Source organism: Balaenoptera borealis, assembly GCF_965194805.1.
Source record: "Balaenoptera borealis genome assembly, chromosome: 1".
NCBI lineage: Eukaryota > Metazoa > Chordata > Mammalia > Artiodactyla > Balaenopteridae > Balaenoptera > Balaenoptera borealis.
In genome coordinates this window covers 153,467,385-153,491,214 of record NC_138860.1, presented here as the reverse complement: position 1 = coordinate 153,491,214, position 23,830 = coordinate 153,467,385, and the positions used below count along the sequence as shown (strand labels likewise).

The 23,830-nt window shown below is 40.3% G+C and overlaps 1 protein-coding gene and 1 long non-coding RNA gene across 2 annotated transcripts in view; one reads left to right on the top strand and one right to left on the bottom strand.

The window, feature by feature from the left end:
- AGBL4 (AGBL carboxypeptidase 4) overlaps positions 1-23,830 on the bottom strand; it is a 1,392,661-nt gene that overhangs the window by 657,516 nt on the left and 711,315 nt on the right. The gene's annotated exons all lie outside the window — the stretch shown is intronic.
- Positions 8,260-16,862, top strand: LOC309618457. Its single transcript, XR_014238497.1, has 2 exons — positions 8,260-11,559; positions 11,638-16,862. It is a non-coding gene; the product is annotated as an uncharacterized lncRNA (long non-coding RNA).

The following is a 23,830-nucleotide window of genomic DNA, read 5'->3' as shown; positions in this document are numbered from 1 at the left end:
ATGGGACATGCACTCCATAATTCATTCAGGAAAATGGATAATTATAGGAGGTTGTCAGATTCAATAAGCAAATGCTGAGGAAATAAAAACAACAAACTATGTGAGAGCTGATATTTGTTCAGGCAGACATCTGTCTTCTGTTAGAGGATTTAGGGATGTTTTTCAACACAAGGTTTTAAACATGGCTTAGAAAAACCTCTCCTCAGCATGGTCTGCAGGACAGAGCCAAAATCCTGCTTTTAGTGGGTTTTCTCCCGCTCATAGAGGGCTGGTCCCCACAGCTACTGGGGGGAGGAGAGGAAGAGGCATACCTAGGCCGATAGTCCCGCTCCCAGGCAAACCAAGCTGTCCTCCTCAGAATTCACTTTCTGCTCCTGTGAGACCACGATCCACACCACCTCCACTTGTGCCCAGATCATTCCCACCTCCACAGCCTTGCACACTCTGTTCCCACGGATGTCCTCCTCCCTCCCTCCTAACCTCTCCAAACTCATCTTTAAACTCCCGGGATCTTCAGAAACCTTCCCCAAATGCTCCATCCCACACTGCTCCCCAGCCCACCCCCAACAAAGCTTAGCGTCTGAGCTGCGTGATCTAGAGCTTGATCATCTAGTGCAGCTTTCCAGTAAGAGAAAAGAATAGCACATTCAGTCGGAGGAATGGATCCTCAACCATGGCTCTGCTACTTCCTGGCGGTGGGGACTTGGGCAAGTCATATATATCTCTCTGAACCTCTGTTATCTCTTTCATAAAATAAAAATACTAATACCAACTCAGAAGACTATTGCACAGGCCAAATGAGGTAATGCATTTAAAGCAGCACTCAAGATACACTTTTCAGGTTGAGTCTAGTGCTGTCTACTGACCTCACATCTAAGTGTGTCTTATCTTCTTGGGAACAGGTATTATACCTTCTTCCTACTTTCCTCGGAATAACAATCTGCTTAGTTGCATTCTCTTCTTTTTCTCTATATTTCCGCATGCAAGATAAGCCAGTCCGAGGCTCAAGACCACTGAAGGCCTTGAGTCAGTGCCATAATAAATTTGATCTTGCCTGTTCTGTTCAATGGAAGCTGAGGAGGGGACTGCACAAAAGATGAGAAATAACAGAAGACAGGAGCTGTGGTTTCCCCTAGGGGATCCAGGAATTCAAATTACAAAGTAGGCTGAAGGTAGCAGGACATAGGCAGTGGTAGTTGGTTCTTAAAATCAGGTGACTCCCAGAGGCTGAGTTGCAGGGCTGCCTGCCCCAGATGGGTACCTTAAAGCAAGATTGAGACTAGGAGAATGGGGCAAAAACCCTCAGCAGATTAGACCAGTTTCTAGGGCATTACTGTAATCCCACCATAAGTGAGACAGGGGCAGAAGGCCAGGTGAAGAATGACCATCCTCAGAGGTGAATCCTGAAAACTAGCAGGAAACAACACTAGATTACAGAGTTCCAAGCAGAATGAACACTTTCTGTTCAAGATTCCCTTAGCACTTTGTTTCTACTATGAAACTATAAACTACAAATCCTACTACTGACAGGCTAGAACTTAGTTTATATGGTAACTTGTACCTTCCACAATGGAAACGCTTGAGCCAGGCAAACCTGCCCTGGCCCTTGATAATAATCCGATCTTGTTCAGTCACTTAGCATGTTTGTATGTCAATTTCCTCATCTGTTTAATGGAGCTAATAATATGCTTTGCCCTGGTTATTTGAATTGATATGGAAGCTTGACATGAAATAGTGGATGTGAAAGTGATTTGTAAACTGTGAAGCATTAGAAAGATTATTTTTATTCATTATATCTCATCATTCAAATGAGGCTATAAATACCAGCAGGTACAAGCTGTTCTTTATTCATCATTGGATCCTTTTTTAGGGGCATGAAGGACGAGACCATTGTTTGTTGAGTTGCCCTTATGTCAGGCACTGTGCTGGGCACCTTCCATGCCTCATATAATTTTATTTAATTCTGCTAATAACTCTGCCCTTTTTCTTTCCTCTAGACCTGGCTGCCTCCCAAGAAATAACAGATACTCAGTAAATATTTCTGTATTGCAATACCATAGTTCCACTTTTCACAGTTTGAAGTTTGAATGATGTAGTTAGAGAGTAGAAGTGGTACAAGGGGTGCAACTCTGATAATGAGTAACAAAATGGCAGTGACTGCCAAGAAAGCAGGGGTCCCTGATTCTCTTTCTAAACATAATCTCATCTCTTCTACTAAAAAACATCAAATCCCTTCTCTTAAGACTGATCAAACATAGAGGGTGATTCTCTTGCCCCAGGAAGTCTCCTGGTCATAAGGTGATGTTTAACAAACATCCACATTCAATCCTAAGTATTATACAGAAATTTAGAAATCCATCTGTATCTCAGAGGGGATGGGGGGGGGGATTGTTATTTGCTTAGCATATGTGTAAAACTGACCTCTAATTGTAATTACACACAAATAAGAGAATCAGAAAAGGTCCTGCTTCCTTCTAGTTGTATTGGAGAGTCTTTGATGTTGACAACTTCACTGGTTTGGCCTTTCTTATTCCTCCTCCATAACACCACACGGTCACAGTTACTACAGCCAATTGGTCTTTTCAGTGCCCATTAATATTCCATGCTCATTATTGAGAACTCCTGCAATTGCCTCCTAACTGGTCTGTCTGCCTCTGTTTGGCCTCTCACAATCCATTCTCCTTATAGTTACAAAAGGGTATTTCTAATAGTCAAAACCAATCATGTCCCCCTCTCCCCTTCCATAGCTCCCCATAATCTATGGAATAAAGTCTAAACTCCTTAGTACTTTCAGCTAGCCTTCCTCTCTCCTACCCTTTCCCCCATACCTACAACATATGCATGCATACCTACACAACAGTCACATGTTCCACTTTTATTGACAAACTTTCAGTTTTCTGAAACTTACTTGCTTTTATGCACCTTCAGGCTTTACACATTCCTGATAAATATGCTGTTTCTCTCCATGCTTAGCTGGCTCTTACACATCTTTAAGAGTCAGTTCAAACACTGTCGTCCCAAGGGAGACTTCCTTGACTTTTTGATCTGTAGCCCCCAACCCACCTTCTCCAGGCCTAAGTCAAGATCTCTTCCACAGTACTCTCAGAGCCCCCATCACAGCACTTCCCACTCCATGTGGTAGACCCTGGGTTTTGACATGTCTGGGACCTGCACAGAATTCCATGGTTAAAAGTATAGACTACGTAGTTAACCTGCTTCATTACAGATGGAGAGACTGAGGCCCAGCAAAGTGAAGTGACTTGCTCAGGGTCTGAGACTAGAACCCAAATCTCTTGATTCTTAGCAATTACTCCAAACACCAAAGATAAAGAAAAGAAGGAGGGAAACTAACATGTACTAGGTCTCAAAGACAGAGCTGCAGAGAAGTGGCCCTTTCACATACACTGACTCTCTGACATGCTTCTCTTGACTGTTTGTTCTTGTCACTGTTCTACAGAGGAAGGCTGAATTACTGAGAATCCAAGGTCCCCAAGCTAAATGACAGCAGAACTGGGATTCCATGCACATCTCTGTCTCCAAGTACAGTGGTCCCCCTCACTTAGCACATGTTTTGGCGTCACTCAAATCACCCAAGACTGTTCTAACTGCTGTAGGAAGAATAATGGAAGAAAAAGGGAAAAAGCAGACTTCCACCAAATATAGTCCACATAGGCAAAATGATTCTGTAATCAGCACACTGAACATGCATCACTAAATGGAGAGCTGGATAGAAATGAGAAAAGGTAGCATCAGCAGACGAGATCTATGTTCGCAAAAGCACTATCACCCCAGTTCCCACAGACGTGTATGCAAATATATTGATATACAGGTTGCTGGGAACCATGATGCTAAGGGCAAAGATGTCTCTTCCTAGAGAAAGTCAGGTACCATTGCTGTGTCCTTTAAGAATGACTTTTGACCTTCTATGATAGGTTTCTTTAAAAGCTTACGTTTAAATGTCAGTATTTCCATAAAATTACCTCATATTTCTACAGTATAGAGAATAAGAACATGGGTTTTGCAAGGTCAGACAGAAAAGGCTCTGACACTTTTGTTTTGCCACTTACTAAATGTGTGGCCTTAGCTTCTATGAGCCTTCATGTCCTCATGTGAAAGATGAAGACAAGGATAATGTTCTCTAAAATTGTCATGAGATTGAAATATGGTGTTGGAGGTAAAACACCTGGCACAGGACACAATGTGTAATAGATCACTCCCTTTTATCTCCTTCTGCTAATTATAATGTTCCTCCAAGTTTTCTCATAGGTATTTGATCCTCACAAGAATCCTGTGAGTCAAACAGGGCAGAAGATATTTCCCCATTTTACAAAGACCCAGGAACCAACTACATGATTTGCTTAGAAGCCTCCAGTTAATAATTATGTTATTGGATACTAAACCCAGGTTTTTCTAGTCCATGTCATGCTCCATTTATTCATTCAACAAATACCCACATACTAGCCTCAGCAGTGAATAAGACAGACCAAGTCCCCCTCCCCATAGAAATTCCTCTTTATGTAATAGTTTCTACAGAAAAGGGTATAGAAAATAGCTGTAGAAAGCAGAAATGCCTTGCCACAGACACTGTAGGTGAGCCAGCTACAAGCAAAGCATCACAGTTCTTGTGTCAGACCCCTGCTTGTTAAAGAGGGATCCCAAAATATCTGGCAGGTGGTGGTACTACTTGTCCAAAGTTAATGATGTGCCAAAGGGCCCATTACATGTCACCACAAGAATACAACACACCCTCTTTCCCCTTCACCACAATTGGAACAGACTTTGATGTTACTTTAGAAATGTTTCAATGTGTCTATAGAGCTATTTTAGCATTCTCTTAGTTATACCAATCAACACTTCAAAACAAGAGAAACTTGGACATATGTTCTTCCTGATCATGCCTCACGTTGAACTAAAACAGTCTTAACACATTAAAAACACGAAGGAAGTTCTTGCTACTTTCCCCTCACACCTCCCTGCCTCATGACCCAGTTTAGGGGCTGATTTTACTTGCCTTATGCAATGCCCTGCTTCGTTCCCTAACCTCACATCTCTTCCTTCCCTAAAACTGGTGCTCCTTGACTTAATCTTATTTTTGCAAGTATTTAAGTATCCTTCCTTTAGCAAGACCATCATTTGATGCAGGAAGATCAGCATCAAATCAATGTCATCTGGTTCTATATCTCGACTTCAGGCAATGTCCAGGTGACCATTCAATTAAAAATGAGCTCTCTTCTCTCTAACCCTATTCCCTAGCACTTTCCCTGCAACATCATAAGCTTTCTCCACGCACTCCTGCCTCAACCAAGGGCCTCAGCTTCTCCCTCCATTCCTGGCCTTGGAACTAGAGTGTTCCTCTCCTCCACACTTATGGCCTGTCACAATCTGGACATAATTTGCCCTCCGGCCTAATGCCCTTTCCCCTCCTTCATAAAAACCTTGGCATTAGCCATCTTGATGAGCCAATATTCCCCAACACCTTCTGCCCCCCCATCCCAATACATAACATATGTCTTCATGTCTACATTCATACTTTGCTCTACCTAAAATAATCCCATCTAATCTCTGCCTTCAGAAATTCAAATCCAGATCTAAAATATGACCTTCCCTACATCCTCAAACACTGAGCAAATAAAGCAGGAAAATTGTCTAGTGTAGTGAAAGAGTATAAGCTTTTAGTTGTGTAGACAGAGTTGTCACTAGCTTCGTGGTCCTTGGGAAACTCAATAAACCTTTCTGAGCCTCAGTTACCTCATCTATAAAATGGTGATGATAATATCAACCCCAGATGGTGATAAAAATACTAAGCCTGGCACATTGCAAGAGCTCAATAAATGACAGCTATTTCAATTATAAGATGGTGTGTGCACAAACTACTGTCAAAGAACTTGGAATGTGATGGGTACCACAGATTCCAGAAGGAGGAGTACTCACGTCTACTTGTAGAACTCATGGAAGTCTTGTAGGGCAAAGCATTTGAACTCGGCTTTGAAAAATGGTTAGATTATCAACATATAAAGATGACAGGAGAAAACATTCTAGGAAGAAATAGTGCGTAAGTAAAAGTATGCAAGAAAGAAAATATGGAGCAGAATTGGATAGTCAAATCACACAGGTTGACTGAAGCAGAAGGAGGAGGAAAAGTAGTCAAGAGATATATTGCTAGAAATAATTTTGCTGGAGATTCAAACTATGTCATCTACATGGACACATGTCTGAAGTAAATCTTTACACAAATTCTAACACCACTAGAAAACTTGGAAAATATACCAACGCTTCTCTGTCATGGATCCATGAGGTTTCGGTGAGAACAATTTGGCTTTTGCCAGCATTCATAAAAGGTGTGAATAAGATTCAAAACTTTTAGTACAAAGGGAAAGCTCAAAGCACCCCTTTTGTGTTGTTAAGACACAGCAGCCTTTTTGGACTTTATTAGAAAATTCTTGTGCCAGCTGTCTCTTTTCTCTGACTCACAGTCACGCAATATGCCTCTCTCTTGTTTCTCGTCAGCACTGCACTCAGATACTAATGAGTTTTCAGCAATAGAAAACCCAACGGAATATTAAAATTGGAAAGAGGAGCTCGTTGAGTTAATTTCTTCGAAGTGCATCACAATATACTGCAGTGTTGTAAGAATGAATATTCAAATAGGAATTCAGTCATGGGAAAATTAATTAAGGAAAATGTTATTACTAATATTGCTTTTTATACACATACATATGCAGAGACACACAACCATCTATTGGCTCCAGTGTTAACAATAATAAAAGTTAAACATTTATGAAAGTGAAATGTTCAAGACCTCTTGTTGAGTTGCTGTTAAAATTTTTTAAATTAAAAAAAAATTATCTATGATTCCAGAAACTGTTTCTAAAAGACAAATTCCATTGTCATTCCTCTGCTTAAAATTCTGGAATAGATCCAAAACATCCTTCAGAACAAAGTAAAAATCTTTAGGGCCACAATATTCACTGTGGCTTATGCATTCCTCATCTCATTTCATCTGCTTGCATTCTCCCGAATATGTTTTATTCTTACAAATCTCCCTGTCTTTGCACACAGTGTTCATTATGTGTATAACATTCTTTGACCCTTTTCAGATGCAGCTCACTGTCACTTCTTTCTCCCTCTGCTAGACAAAGGGACCCTCCTGGGTGTTCCTATACCACTCTGGTCTGAGTGTTAGTTAACAGTAAACACTGGGCACCTACAAAATGCTAGAGACCATGTCAGGCAATTGTATATTTTATTGTCATAGTCTGTTTACTTGGCTGCTCACCCACTAGACAATACATTTACTAAACGACTAGACAAATGCTATATAACAGCACTGTGCTCAGCACTCAGGTTTAATGATGTACAAAAATACAATCCCAGCCCTCAGGCAGGTTATAGTTTAATTATATAGATAATTATTACATGTCCTTTGAATAATAATCTCTATACTCCTTAACACCTGAATATTTTCTGAATGAGCAAATAATTGAGTGAGTGTGTCGATATGATGTTCCAAAAAATGGAATTTGAGCAGAGCAGCACACAGCTTCTGCAGAACATAAAATTAAAAAGCAATTTGACATATCAGTACTGGAATCAAATATCAGATTGGAATCAAAATACTGATATTTGAATCCCAGTCCATGGATTTACTAAATGTGTGACTTTGAACAAGGCTCTCAGCCTCTGTGAGCTTTACTTTTCTAATTTATAAAATACTGGGAGGAAAGCAAGATGGTAGAGGAGTAGGAGGACATGGAGTTCATTTCTCACCACAAACGCATCAAGAATACATCTACAGATGGACCAATTCTCACAGAGCACTGGCTGGAAAGTAGCAGAAGACCTTGGACACCAAAAAGGACAAGAAAGATCCCCACATAACCAGGTAGATTAAAAGAAAGAAGAAAGGAAAAAGAAGAGGAGAGGGAGTGGGATGGGACCTGTGCCCCTTGGGGGGAGCTGAAGGAGTGGAGAGGTTCCTTCATGTGGGGAAACCCCCTCACCAACAGGGAGATCAGTTGGGACAAGAAAGGAGCAACTGGGGCTGTCAGAGGAAAGTGAAATGGCCGGTCTTTGGCAGGCAGGACAGAGTGAGACCTACACAGACAGTCCATGCCACAGTCCTGTGTGCCCTGGCCTGGGACGTGTGTCCACCAGTGCACATGGGGGCTGGGTTCTGGAACGTGGGGATTGGAGAGCAAACCCAGGGAGAGGACTGCTGCTGGATGTGAGGAGACAGCATGAGGCGACAGGAGTGAGGAAATCTGCAACCGGGAATGCTTGTGGAAGAAACCCGGACTGCCATAGAAGCAAGGCATCATTATTGAGTGATGCGCAGGGGGTGGAGCCGCCATTGCAGCCTCTCTTCCCACATGCCAGCCGCTGCCCGCCCAGGTGCTAGGAAAGGCCCCCGCCAGGGCTGACCCTCTCGTGCCTGTGGCCAAATGCTAGAAAAGACCCCCAACAGGGCTGGCCCTCCTGCGCCTGCCACTGCGCACTAGGAAAGGCCTCTGCTGGGGCTGGACCATGACCTCCTGCCACCGGACAATAGTAAAGGCCCCCACCGGGGCTGGCCATTTCGGCCGGTAGCTAGGAAAGTCTCCCACCAGGGCCAGACCTGTCGTGCCTGTGGCCACTGGATTCCCCGTGCACCTCATCACTGATGGGGCCAGATCTCTTGCGGCCACCAACTCCCCCAAGCACCAGTCGCCACCAGTACTCCCATGACCCCAGCAGCCATGCCACCTACATGTCCTGTCCTCAGTGGGGCAGAACTGAGTGCTTCAGGGTAGCTTCGGGAGCAAACCCCTGTGGGTGGCCCACACTCAGAGGTGGGTCTAAAAGCACAGCTGAGCCACAGGGGCCATGCAACTAAGGAAGAGAAGCTGAAATCTCTCCTCGCAGGTGTGCAAACCATGAATTGACACCCCTGAGACCGGCTTGCTAAAAACTCAGCACCAATAAAACATCTGAATGGATGAGTGCTCCCACAGCCAAGATGGACCTAGCTTTAGCAGCGGTAGATTTTGTGGGCCCATACATGTGGGGGTTGGGCCATGGTAAATTCTGAACTGCCCCCATAACACCCACAACAGGTCCAGATCCATGATGACTACAATCCTGGGACTTGACTTCAGTGGATCTACTCTGGTGGCCTGGTGACAGCAATGTCTGAGAGACATTGCTGACATAGCCACAGATAAGATAGGGTCGAGAGCAGTGTCAACATTAGCGTAATCTGAGAACTCACACAGTGGGTGAAAGGTGACACAAAAAAGCACACTCACAGGTGAAAAGGCCCAGAGGAGGAATACTCAGTAGCTTCCCTCCCAGCAGGAGTGCTCCAACCCCATCTAGGTCACACCACAGATCAGAAACACAGCTAAGGAGCAGATCTGGGAGCCTCTACTCCAACAACTAGGAAGCAGACCCTACCCCTGAAAGGGCAGTGAGAACCACAGAGCAACGGGGAGGCCCCACTCAATATACAGGGCAGGCTGCGGTCACACAACACCAGTCAAACCCCCTATTACTGGTCTGGATTTAGTAACTGTGGGCTCTTTGGGTACGTACATGTGGGGGTAGGGCCAGACCAGAGTTTGAGCTGCCTACATAGCTCCAACAGCAAGTCCAGGTGCACAATGACTGCATTACTGGAACCTAACCTCAGTGTACCTGTGCCAGTGGCCAGGTGATAACAATGCCTGAGAGTCACCAGGGTCAATTGCCAGGATACCCACAGTTAAGGCAGAACTGACAGCAGTTCCAACAACAGTATAGTTTGTTAGCCTGCACAATGGGCGAAAGGGGACACAATGGAGCACAATCACAGGTGAACAGCTCCAGTGCAGGAAAACTCAGTGGCTGCTCTCCCACTGGGAGTGCTCCAATACTGCCTACCTCACACCACAGATCAGAATCACAGTTAAGTAACAGATCTGGAGGCCTCTACTCCAAAAACCAGGGAGCAGACCTCACCCCTGACAAGGCTGCAACAACCACAGAGCAAAGGTGGGGACCTGCTCAATATCTAGGGCAGGCTCTGATCAACACAACAAAAATCAAACCCCCTATCAAGGGGATAATGGCACAAGCCTCTGGACCAACCTCACTCATTGGGGGCAGACACCAGAAGCAAGAGGAAGTATGATCCTGCAGCCTGTGTAAAGGAGACCAGAAACAAAATAAGTTTGACAAAATGAGATGACAAAGAAATACTTGCAGATGAAGGAGCAAGATAAAAACCTACAAGAACAACTAAATGAAGAGGAGATAAGCAATCTATCTGAAAAAGAATTCAGAGTAATGATAGTAAAGATGATACAAGATGTCAGAAACAGAATGGAGGCACAAATCAAGAAGATAAAAGAAAAGTTTAGCAAAGACCTAGAAGAACTAAAGAACAAACAAACAGAGATGAACAAGACAATAACTGAAACGAAAAATAAACTAGAATTAACCAATAGCAGAATAACTGAGGCAGAAGAATAGATAAGTGACCTGGAAGATAGAATGGTGGAAATCTCTGCTGCAGAACAGAAAAAAGAAAAAAGAATGAAAAGAAATGAGAACAGTTTCAGAGACTTCTGGGACAACATTAAACATGCCAACATTCGAATTATAGGGGCCCCAGAAGAAGAAGAAAAAGGAAAAGGGCCTGAGAAAATATTTGAAGAGATCATAGTTGAAAACTTCACTAACATGGGAAAGGGAAGAGTCACCTAAGTCCAGGAAGTACAGAGGGTTCCACACAGGATAAACCCAAGGAGGAACACACGAGACACATATTAATCAAACTAACAAAATTTAAATACAAAAAAAGAAAAAAAATTAAAAGCAACAAGGGAAAAGCAATACATAACATTTCAGGCAAACCCCATAAGGTTATCAGCTGGTTTTTCAGCAGAAACTCTGCAGGCCAGAAGGGAGTGGCATGATATATTTAAAGTGATGAAAGGGAAAAACCTACAATGAAGAACTCTACCCAGCAAGGCTGTCATTCAGATCTGACAGAGAAATCAAAAGCTTTACAGACAAGCGAAAGCTAACAGAATTCAGCACCGCCAAACCAGCTATACAAAAATTGCTAAAGGAACTTCTCTAGGCAAAAAACATAAGGGAAGAGAACAAAAGAGTAAAGGAAGAAAGAAAAAATACACACACAAAAATACCCAAAACAATTAAGGAAATGGCCATAGGAACATACATATTGATAATTACCTTAAATGTAAATGGATTAAATGCTCCAACCAAAAGACACAGACTGGCTGAATGGATACAAAAATAAGACCCATATACATGCTGTCTACAAGATACCCAATTCAGGCCTAGGGATACATACACACTGAAAGTGAGGGGATGGAAAAAGATATTCCATGCAAATGGAAATCAAAAGAAAGCTGGAATAGCAAGACTCATATCACACAAAATAGACTTTAAAAGAAAGACTGTTACAAAAGACAAGGAATGGCACTACATAATGATCAAGGGATCAATCCAAGAAGAAGATATAACAATTGTAAATGTTTATGCACCCAACATAGGAGCACCTCAAAACATCAGGCAAGAAAGAATGAGTGGGCAGAAATAAATCTCTTAGAAAAGTAAAAAAAAAAAAAAAAAAAAGAAAAAAAAAATCAGGCAAATGCGAACAGCCATAAAAGGGGAAATTGATGGTAACACAATAATATTGCAGGACTTTAACACCTCACTGACACCAATGGACAGATCATCCAGAGAGAAAATTAATCAGGAAACACAAGCCTTAAATGAAACATTAGACCAGATAGACTTAATTGATATTTATAGGATGTTCCACCAGAAAGCAGCAGAATACACTTGCTTCTCAAGTGCACATGGAACATTCCCAAGGATAGATCACATCTTGGGTCACAAATCAAGCCTAGATAAATTTAAGAAAATTGAAATAATATCAAGAATCTTTTCTGATCACAATGCTATGAGATTAGAAATCAATTACAGGAAAAAAACTATAAAAAGCACATGGAGGCTAAACAGTATGCTACTAAATAACCAATGGATCACTGAAGAAATCAAAGAGGAAATTTTAAAAAACCTAGAAACAAATGACAACAAAAACACGATGACCCAAAACCTATGGGATGCAGCAAAAGCAGTTCTAAGAGGGAAGTTTATAGCAATACAATCCTACCTCAAGAAACAAGAAAAATCTCAAATAAACAACCTAACCTTACACCTAGAGCAACTAGAGAAAGAAGAACATACAAAACCCAAAGCTAGTAGAAGGAAAGAAATCATAAAAATCAGAGCAGAAATAGAAGAAATAGGGAAAAAGAAAAGAACAGCAAAGATCAGTAAAACTAAAAGCTGGTTCTTTGAGAAGATAAACAAAATTGATAAACCAGACTCATCAAGAAACAAAGGGAGAGGACTCAAATCAATAAAATTGGAAATGAAAAAGGAGGAATTACAACTGACACCACAGAAATACAAAGGATCATGAGAGACTACTGCAAGTAATTATAGGCCAATAAAATGGACAACCTGGAAGAAATGGACAAATTCTCAGAAAGGTACAACCTTCCAAGACTGAACCAGGAAGAAGCAGAAAAGATGAACATATCAATCACATGTAATGAAATTGAAACTGTGATTAAAATCTTCCAACAAACAAAAATCCAGGACTAGATGGCTTCACAGGCGAATTCTAACAAGTGTCTAGAGAAGACCTAACATGTATGCTTCTCAAACTCTTCCAAAAAATTGCAGAGGAAGCAGCTCTCCCAAGCTCATTCTGAGGCCGCCATCACCCTGATACCAAAACCAGATGAAGATATCAAAAAAAAAAAAAGAGAGAGAGAAAATTACAAGCCAATATCACTAATGAACATAGATGCAAAAATCCTCAACAAAATACCAGCAAACAGAATCCCACAATACATTAAAAGGATCATACACCATGATCAAGTGGTGTTTATCCCAGGAATGCAAGGATTCTTCAATATATGCAAATCCATCTATTTGATACATCATATTAACAAATTGAGGAATAAAAACCATATGATCATCTCAATAGATGCAGAAAAATCTTTTGGCAAAATTCAACACCCATTTATGATAAAAACTCTCCAGAAAGTGGTCATAGAGAGAACCTACCTCAACATAATAAAGGCCATATACAACAAACCCTCAGCAAACATCATTCTCAATGGTGAAAAACTGAAAGCAATTCCTCTAAGATCAGGAGCAAGACAAGTATGTCCACTCTTACCACTATTATTCAACATAGTTTTGGAAGTCCTAGCCACAGCAATCAGAGGGGAAAAAGAAACAAAAGAATCCAAATTGGCAAAGAAGAAATAATACTGTCACAGTTTACAGATGACATGATAAATACTATACATAGAAATTCCTAAAGAGGTCACCAGAAAACTACGAGAGCTTATCAATGAATTTGGTAAAGTTGCAGAATACAAAATTAATATACACAAATCTCTTGCATTCCTATACAATAACAATGAAAGATCAGAAAGAGAAATTAAGGAAAGAATCCCATTTAACACTGTAACAAAAAGAATAAAATACCTAGGAATAAACCTACCTAAGGAGACAAAGGACCTGTACTCAAAAAACTATAGGATACTGATGAAAGAAATTAAAGATGACAGAACATGGGACTTCCCCAGTGGTCCAGTGGTAAAGAATCCACCTTCCAATGCAGGGAATGTGTGTTCAAGCCTTGGTCAGGGAACTAAGGTCCCACATGCCACAGGGCAACTAAGCTCACATGCCACAACTACTGAACTCAGGCTCTCCAACAAGAGAGCCCATGTGCTGCAAACTGCAGAGTCCACACACTCTGGGGCCCATGCACTACTATTACAGAGCCAACATGCCCTGGAGCCCGCACATCACAACTAGAGAGAGAAAACCTGCACACTACAACTACAGAGAAGCCTGTGCACCACAACTAGAGGGAAGCCCTCACACTGCAATGAAGAGCCTGGGCACCACAGCTAAGACCTGATGCAGCCAAATAAAAAAAGAAAGGAAGAAAAAAATAAGACAACACAAATAGATGGAGAGACATACCATGTTCTTGGATTGAAAGAATCAATATTATGAAAATGACTCTACTGCCCAAAGCATTCTACAGATTCACTGCAATACCTATCAAATTACCAATGGCATTTTCACAGAATTAGAACAAAAAAATTTACAATTTCTAGGGAAACACAAAAGATCCCAAATAGTCAAAGCAATCTTGAGAAAGAAAACGGAGTTGGAGGAATCAGTCTCCTGGACTTCAGACTACACTACAAAACTACAGTAATCAAGACAGTATGGTACTGGCACAAAAACAGAAATATAGACCAATGGAACAGGATAGAAATCCCCGAGATAAACCCATGCACCTATGGTCACCTAATCTATGACAAAGGAGGCAAGAATATACAAAAGGAGGCAAGAATATACAATGGAGAGAAGAGAGTCTCTTCAATAAGTGGTGCTGGGAATACTGGATAGCTACATGTAAAAGAATGAAATTAGAGCACTCCCTAACACCATACACAAAAATAAACTCAAAATGGATTAAAGAGAACAATGTAAGGCCAGACACTATAAAATTCTTAGATGAAAACATAGGCAGAACATTCTTTGACATAAATCGCAGCAAGATTTTTTTGACCCACCTCTTAGAGTAATGAAAATAAAAACAAAAATAAACAAATGGGACCTAATGAAACATAAAAGCTTTTGCAAAGAAAAAGAAACCATAAGCAAAATGAAAAGACAACCCTCAGAATGGGAGAAAATATTTACAAATGAAGCAACTGACAAGGGATTAATCTCCAAAATATACAAACAGTTCATGAAGCTCCATATCAAAACATAAACAACCCAATGAAAAAAATGGGTGGAAGACTTAAATAGACATTTCTCCAAGGAAGCCATACAGATGACCAACAAACACATGAAAAGATGTTCAACATCAGTAATTATTAGAGAAATGCAAATCAAAACTACAATGAGATCACCTCTCACCTGTCAGAATGGCCATCATCAAAAATTCTAGAAACAATAAATGCTGAAGAGGATGTGGAGAAAAGGGAACCCTCCTACACTGTTGTATGGAATGTAATTTGGTATAGCCACTATGGGGAACAGTATGGAGGTTCCTCAAGAAACTAAAAATAGAACTACCATGTGACCCAGCAATCCCCCTCCTGGGCATATACCTGGAGAAAACTATAATTCAAAAAGATACATGCACCCCAATGTTCATTGCAGCACTATTTACAATAGCCAGGACATGGAAGCAACCTAAATGTCCATGAACAGATGAATGGATAAAGAAGATGTGGTACATATATACAATGGAATATTACTCAGCCATAAAAAGGAATGAAATAGCGCCGAGAGACATTTGCAGAGACATGGATAGACCTACAGACTGTCATACAGAGTGAAGTAAGTCAGAAAGAGAGGAACAAATATCGTATCAAATAATATCACTTATATGTGGAATCTAAAACAAATGGTACAGATGAACTTATTTGCAAAGCAGAAATAGAGACACAGATGCAGAAAACAAACTTATGGATACCTAGTGGAGAAGGGGGAGTGGGGTGAATTGGGAGATTGGGATTGACATATATACACTACTATGTATAAAAATAGAAAACTAATGAGAACCTACTGTAGAGCACAGGGAACTCTACTCAATGCTCTGTGGTGATCTCAATAGGAAGGAAATCTAAAAAAGAGGGGATGGGGGTGGAGTCAAGATGGCAGTGTGGGAAGACTTGGAGTTAGCATCTCCCCACAACTAGGGCACCTGCCGGCTGCTGGTGGGGGACACTGACACCCAAGGAGATGGGAGGAACCCCCAAGTGAACCAGTAGGACGTGGGGGGACAGAGGTGGGAGGAGAAGTGGAGGCCAGACAGGATCGGTGCCCCTGAGGCCGGGGACATCAGGAGATGCAGGTGCGAGGGGCCCTCCAGGAGGAGCAGGAGAAGACTGGAGGGCATTTGCCCTCCCCCCACTCGGGCCCAGGGAGCCTGCTGAGCTCCCAGGCCACCCCCTGCCCTCCAAGACCCCCCTTCCCCCCAGCCACATTGGTCCTGAGGGCATAGAAAGGAGGCCGAGGGGAGAAAAGGAGAGGCAGGCGGGAAGGGCCCTCTGGGACCAGAGGAGCAGGAGAGGAGAGGAGGGCATTTGCCCCACCCACTTGAGCCCAGGAAGCCTGCTGGGCTCTCAGGTGAGGTGCCCCACCCTCTGAGACCAGGGGTGGGAGGCATGCCTCAGCCCCTTCTGTTCCATTGAGCCTAAGCCTCACCCTCCACAGCCTCCAGGGCCTTTTCCAACCCTGTGGGTCCTAAGCATACGTCCCGCCCACCACCCAAACCTTGCCCTTGTTTAGGGCCCACCCTCCACAGCCAAGGCCTTCCCCTGCCTTTTCTTTTTCTTTTTTCTTTTTTTTTCTTTTCCCTCCTCCTCTTTTCTTGCTATTGTGGTACTGTTGTATTTTCCAGTTGTTGATTCATCTATATTTTTATTTTTATATTCTTTCTAACATATCTATTAGTTTCCTAGTCTAATTTTATTTTTTACTTTGTTATTGTTCTCTCTCTCTTTTTTTTGCCACCCCATGCAGCTTGCGGGATGTTGGTTCACAAGCCAGGGGTTCGGCTGAAGCTCCTGGGGTGGGAGCTCCAAGTCTGAACCACTGGACCAACAGAGAACCTCAGACCCCAGGGAATATTCATTAGAGTGAGGTCTCACGGAGGTCCTCATCTCAGCACCAAGACCCAGATCTACCCAACAGCCTACACACTCCAATGTTGGAAGCCTCAGGACAAACAAAAAAAAAAAAAACAAGAGATGGAAAAACAATATGTCACAGATGAAGGAGCAAGGTAAAAACCTACAAGACCAAATAAATGAAGAGGAAATAGGCAATCTATCTGAAACAGAATTCAGTGTAATGATAGTAAATATGATCCAGAATCTTAGAAATAGAGGCACAGATTGAGAAAATACAAGAAATGTTTAAAAAAGATCTAGAAAAACTAAAGGACAAACACTTCATTTCAATAACTGAAATGAAAAATACACTAGAAGAATCAATAACAGAATAAATGAGGCAGAAGAATGAATAAGTGAGCTGGAAGACAAAATGGTGGAAATAACTGCCCAGGAGCAGCATAAATAAAAAAGAATGAAAAGATTTGAAGGCAACCTCAGAGACCTCTGGGACAACACTAAAAGCACCAACATTCAAATTATAGGGGTCCCAGAAGAAGAAGATAAAAACAAAGGGTCTGAGAAAATATTTCAAGGGATTATAGTCGAAAACTTCCCTAACATGGGAAAGGAAAAATCACCCAAGTCCAGGAAGCATAGAGAGTCCCATACAGGATAAACCTTAGGAAAAACACACCAAGAACATATTAATCAAACTAACAGAAATTAAATTCAAAGAAAAAATATTAAAAGCAGCAAGGGAAAAACAAAAAATAACATACAAAGGAATCCCCATAAGGTTATCCGCTGATTTTTCGGCAGAAACACTGCAGGCCAGAAGGGAACGACAGGATATACTTAAAGTGATGAAAGAGAAAAACCTACAACCAAGATTACTCTACACAGCAATGATCTCATTCAGATTCGATGGAGAAATCAAAAGCTTTCAGACAAGCAAAATCTAAGAGAATTCAGCACCACCAAACCAGCTCTACAACAAATGCTAAAGAAACTTCTCTAGGCAGGAAACACAAGAGGAGAAAAAGACCCAAAAAACAAACCCAAAACAACTAAGAAAATGGTGATAGGAACATACATATTGACAATAAACTTGAATGTAAATGGATTAAATGCCCCAACAAAAAGACACAGGCTGGCTGAATGGATACAAAAACAGGACCCATATATATGCTTCCTACAAGAGACCCACTTCAGACCTAGGGACATATACAGACTGAAAGTGAAGGGATGGAACAAGATATTCCATGCAAATGGAAATCAAAGGAAAGCTGGAGTAGCAATACTCGTATCAGATAAAATAGACTTTAAAATAAAGACTGTTACAAGAGATAAGAAGGGACACTACATAATGATCAAAGGATCAATCAAAGAAAAAGATATAACAATTATAAATGTTTAGGTACCTGACATAGGAGCACCACAATACATAAAGCAAATGCTAACAACCACAAAAGGAGAAATTGACAGTAACACAATAATAGTAGGGGACTTTAACATCCCACTTACACCAATGGACAGATCATCCAAACAGAAAATAAATAAGGAAACACAATCTTTAAATGACACAGTAGGCCAGAAAGATTTAATTGATATTTATAGAACATTCCACCCAAAAGTGGCAGAATACACTTTCGCTCAAGTGCACACAGAACATCCTCCAGGATAGATCACATCTTGGGTCACAAATCAAGCCTCAGAAAATTTAAGAAAATTGAAATTGTATCAAGCATCTTTTCTGACCACAGCGCTATGAAGTTCAAAATCAATTACAGGAAAAAAACTGTAAAAAACACAAATACATGGAGGCTAAACAGTGCTCTACTAAATAACCAAGAGGTCACAGAAGAAATCAAAGAAGAAATTTTAAAATACATAGAAACAAATGATAATGAAAACACGATGACCCAAAAACCTATGGGATGCAGCCAAAGCAGTTCTAAGAGAGAAGTTTATAGCAATTCAATCTCACCTCAAGAAAAATCTCAAATAAACAATCTAACCCTACACTTAAAACAACTAGAGAAAAAAGAACAAAGAACACCCAAAGTCAGCAGAGGGAAAGAAATCATAAAGATCAGAGCAGAAATAAATGAAACAGAAACAAAGAAGACAATCGCAAAAATCAGTAAAACTAAACGCTGGTTCTTTGAGAAGATAAACAAAATTGATAAACCCTTAGCCAGACACATCAAGGAAAAAAGGGAGAGGACGCAAATCAATGAAATTAGAAATAAAAAAGGAGAAATCACAACTGAGACCACAGAAATACAAAGGATTATAAGAGACTACTACAAACAACTATACGCCAAAAAAGTGGACAATCACAAAGAAATGGACAACTTCTTCGAAAGGTACAATTTTCCAAGAGTGAAAGAGGAAGAATTAGAAAATATAAACAGACCTATCACAAGTAATGAAATTGAAACCATAATTTAAAATCTTTCAACAAACAAAAGTCCAGGACCAGATGGCTTCACAAGCGAATTCTATCAAACATTTAGAGAACAGCTAACACCAATCCTTCTCAAACTCTTCCAAAAAATTGCAGAGGAAGAAACAGTCCCAAATTCATTCTACGAAGCCACCATCACCCTGATACCAAAAGCATAAAAAGATATCACAAAAAAAGAAAATTATAGACCAATATCACTGATGAACATAGAAACAAAAATCCTGAACAAAATACTAGCAAACAGAATCCAACAGCACATTAAAAGGATCATACACCATGATCAAGTGGGATTTATCCCAGGGATGCAAGGATTCTTCAATATATGCAAATCAATGTGATACACCACATTAACAAATTAAGGAATAAAAACTATAGGATCATCTCAATAGATGCAGAAAAAGCTTTTGACAAAATTCAACACCCATTTATGATAAAAACTCTCCAGAAAGTGGGCATAGAGGGAAGCTACCTCAATATAATAAAAGCCATTTATGACAGACTCACAGCAAACATCATTCTCAATGGTGAAAAACTGAAAGCATTACCTCTAAGATCAGGAACGAGACAAGGATGTCCACTCTCACCACATTATTCAACATAGTATTGGAAGTCCTAGCCACAGCAATCAGAGAAGAAAAATAAATAAAAGGAATACAAACTGGAAAAGAAGAGGTAAAACTGTCACTATTTGCAGATGACATGACACTATATATAGAGAATCCTAAAGATGCCACCAGAAAACTACTAGAGCTAATCAATGAATTTGGTAAAGTTGCAGGATACAAAATTAATGCACAGAAATCTCTTGCATTCCTATACACTAATGATGAAAAATCTGAAAGAGAAATTAAGGAAACACTCCCATTTACCATTGCAACATGAAAAATAAAATATCCAGGAATAAACCTACCTAGGGAGAAAAAAGACCTGCATGCAAAAAACTATAAGACACTGATGAAAGAAATTAAAGATGATACAAACAGATGGAGAGACATACCATGTTCTTGGATAGGAATAATCAATATTGTGAAAATGAATATACTACCCAAAGCAATCTACAGATTCAATGCAATCCCTATCAAACTACCAATGGCATTTTTCACAGAACTAGAACAAAAGATTTCACAATTTGTATGGAAATACAAAATACCCCGAATAGCCAAAGCAATCTTGAGAAAGAAAAACGGAGATGGAGGAATCAGGCTCCCTGACTTCAGACTATATTACAAAGCTACAGTAATCAAGACAGTATGATACTGGAACAAAAACAGAAATGTAGATCAATGGAACAGGATAGAAAGCCCAGAGATAAACCCACGCACATATGGTCACCTTATCTTTGATAAAGGAGGCAAGAATATACAATGGAGAAAAGACAGCCTCTTCAATAAGTGGTGCTGGGAAAACTGGACAGCTACATATAAAAGAAAGAAATTAGAACACTCCCTAACACCATACTAAAAAATAAACTCGAAATGGATTAAAGACCTAAATGTAAGGCCAGACACCATAAAACTCTTAGAGGAAAACATAGGCAGAACACTCTATGACATAAATCACAGCAAGGTGTTTTTTGACCCACCTCCTAGAATAATGAAAATAAAAACAAAAATTAAAAAACGGGACCTAATAAAACTTAAAAGCTTTTGCACAGCAAAGGAAACCATAAACAAGACAATAAGACAACCCTCAAAATGGGAGTAAATATTTGCAAATGAAACAACAGAGAAAGGATTAACCTCCAAAATATACAAGCAGCACATGGAGCTCAATATCAAAAAAACAAACAATCCAATTAAAAAATGGGTGGAAAACCTAAATAGACATTTCACCAAGGAAGACATACAGATGGCCAAGAGGCACATAAAAAGATACTCAACACCACTAATTATTAGAGAAATGCAAATCAAAACTACAATGAGATATCACCTCACACCAGTCAGAATGGCCATTATCAAAAAATCTAGAAAAATAAATGCTGGAAAGGGTGTGGTGAAAAGGGAACCCTCCTGCACTGTTGGTGGGAATATAAACCGATACAACCACTATGGAAAAGAGTATGAAGGTTCCTTAAAAAACTAAATATAGAACTACCATATGATGCAGCAATCCCACTACTGGGCATATACCCTGAGAAAACCATAGTTCAAAAAGAGACATGTTTTTCTCTTTCTGAGGGCAGGAATAAAGAGGTAGTCATAGAGAATGGACTTGAGGACATGGGGTGGGAGGGCGAAGCTTGAGTGAAGTGAGAGTAGCATCTACATATATACACTACTGAATGTAAAATAGTTGGCTCATGGGAAGCAGCAGCATAGCACAGGGAAATCAGCTCAGTGCTTTGGGGTGGGATAGGGAAGATGGGAGGGAGGCTCAAGAGGGAGGGGATATGGGGACACATGTATGCATATGGCTGATTTGTTTTGTTGTGCAACAGAAACTAACACAGTATTGTGAAGCAATTATACTGCAATAAAGATCTATTAAAAAAAATAAAGTAGCTGAAAAAAAAAAAGAGACATGTACCACAATGTTCATTGCAGCACTATTTACAATAGCCAGGACATGGAACCAACCTAAATGTCCATCGACAGATGAATGGATAAAGAAGATGTGGCACATATATACCATGGAATATTACTCAGCCATGAAAAGAAACGAATTTGAGTTATTTGTAGTGAGGTGGATAGACCTAAAGTCTGTCATACAGAGTGAAGTAAGTCAGAAAAAGAAAAACAAATACCGTATGCTAACGCATATATATGGAATCTAAAAAAAAAAGAAAAAAAATGGTACTGATGAACCTAGTTGCAGGGCAGATATAAAGATGTAGACATAGAGAACGGACTTGAGGACACGAGGCGGGAGGGGGAAGCTGGGGTGAAGTGAAAGTAGCATCGACATATATACACTACCAAATGTAAAATAGCTAGTGGGAAGAAGCGGCATAGCACTGGGACATCAGCTCAGTGTTTTGTGATCACCTAGAGGGGTGGGATAGGGATGGTGGGAGGGAGGCGCAAGAAGAAGGGGATATGGGGACATATGTATGCATATGGCTGATTCACTTTGGTGTACAACAGAAACTAACACAGTATTGTGAAGCAATTATACTCCAATAAAGATCTATTAAAAAAAAAAGATAATGTTAATCTCATAAAAAGAAAAAAAAAAGAGGGGATATATGTATACGTATAGCTGATTCACTTTGCTATACAGCAGAAACTAACACAACATCGTAAAACAACTATACTCCAATAAAATTTTTTTAAAATAATAATAAATAGATTATTGTTGATTTAGAAAGAGCTCAAAGTTTTCACTCCTCTGTTCATATTCAAAGAATAGAATTACATAGAACACAGTGGGAATACCATTCCAGGGGACATAGAACTTAGGGCCAACTCTGATCAATTGGCAGTTACTCTCTGGAGTATTTAGTTGAGAAGGATTCTGAGATTAAATCCAGATTTGGTAGGAAGAAGTACTGTGATCAATTAGCAAAGCCTGCCCATGAGGGCACAGGAGAGTGGTTATATACTACATGTAGACAGGTATTTGCTATCCCGTAGACAGTGGGTATCCATAGAAAGCTAAGTGAATGAGTGGCATAAATCTGGGAGTAGCATGGAATGGGATGGAGAGCAAAGAAGGAAACCATAGACCATTTAACTGGACCATCAGAGAGAATGCAACTTCTCACACAGCTCTCTAAGCTACTTAGAGTAATCTACCTTATCTTACTGTTGTCCACGTACGTTACCTTTTCTTCTAGACTATGAATGCTTTGCTCCTGGCACATAGATAGAGTTGATAATGTTTGTTGGATGAATGAGTGAATGAATGAATGAATATACAGACCTTCTGCTTCTTCTCCGTATGACCTTGGGTGTGTCCTTAATGTAACATATCAAACTATAATTTGACATGGTGTGCAACAGTTTACAGAGCACATTCACCTCCATCAGGTCATTTGATTCTCACCACAATCCAAAGAGGTGGACAGTGGCATTGACTGTTTTAGAAATGAGGAAGCTGCATCTCCAAGATTAAGTGGCCTCTTTTGTATCTATACTATTTGATCATAAGTTTCCTTACCAGTGAAAAAAAAGAAGATAAATCTTGATTTGCTTACCTCACTGGTTTGCAGTAAGGTTCAAACCATTGTAAAATAAACAGCACTGTTTGAACACAAGGCAAGATCTTGGTAATATTTTGCTTGTTGGGAACTTTGCATTCTTTAGCTTATTTCATTCTCACAAAAGCCTGAAAAAGTGGGTTTTGATATCCAAATTTTTTTTTTTAATGTCTGAAACATTTATATTAACATATTTCCATACTGATATCCAAATTTTTGATGAGGAAACCAGGGCTCAAGCCCAAGGTCACTGAGCTATTAAGGGGTAAAACCACTGTGTTTCTAAAGCCCATATTCCTTTCTCCAAACCATATGACATTTTCTTCAACAGAACGCTCCTGCTACAATAATGCATTCTTTCTTTTTATGTTCCTCCAAAGACTAAAGATAGTAACTGCAGCATCTGGCATGTATAAATATAATTTGCTTCAAGAGAGACAGGTTGCTAGCATGCATGTGATTCTTCAGAGGCAAACAGGCATGTGCACCTGG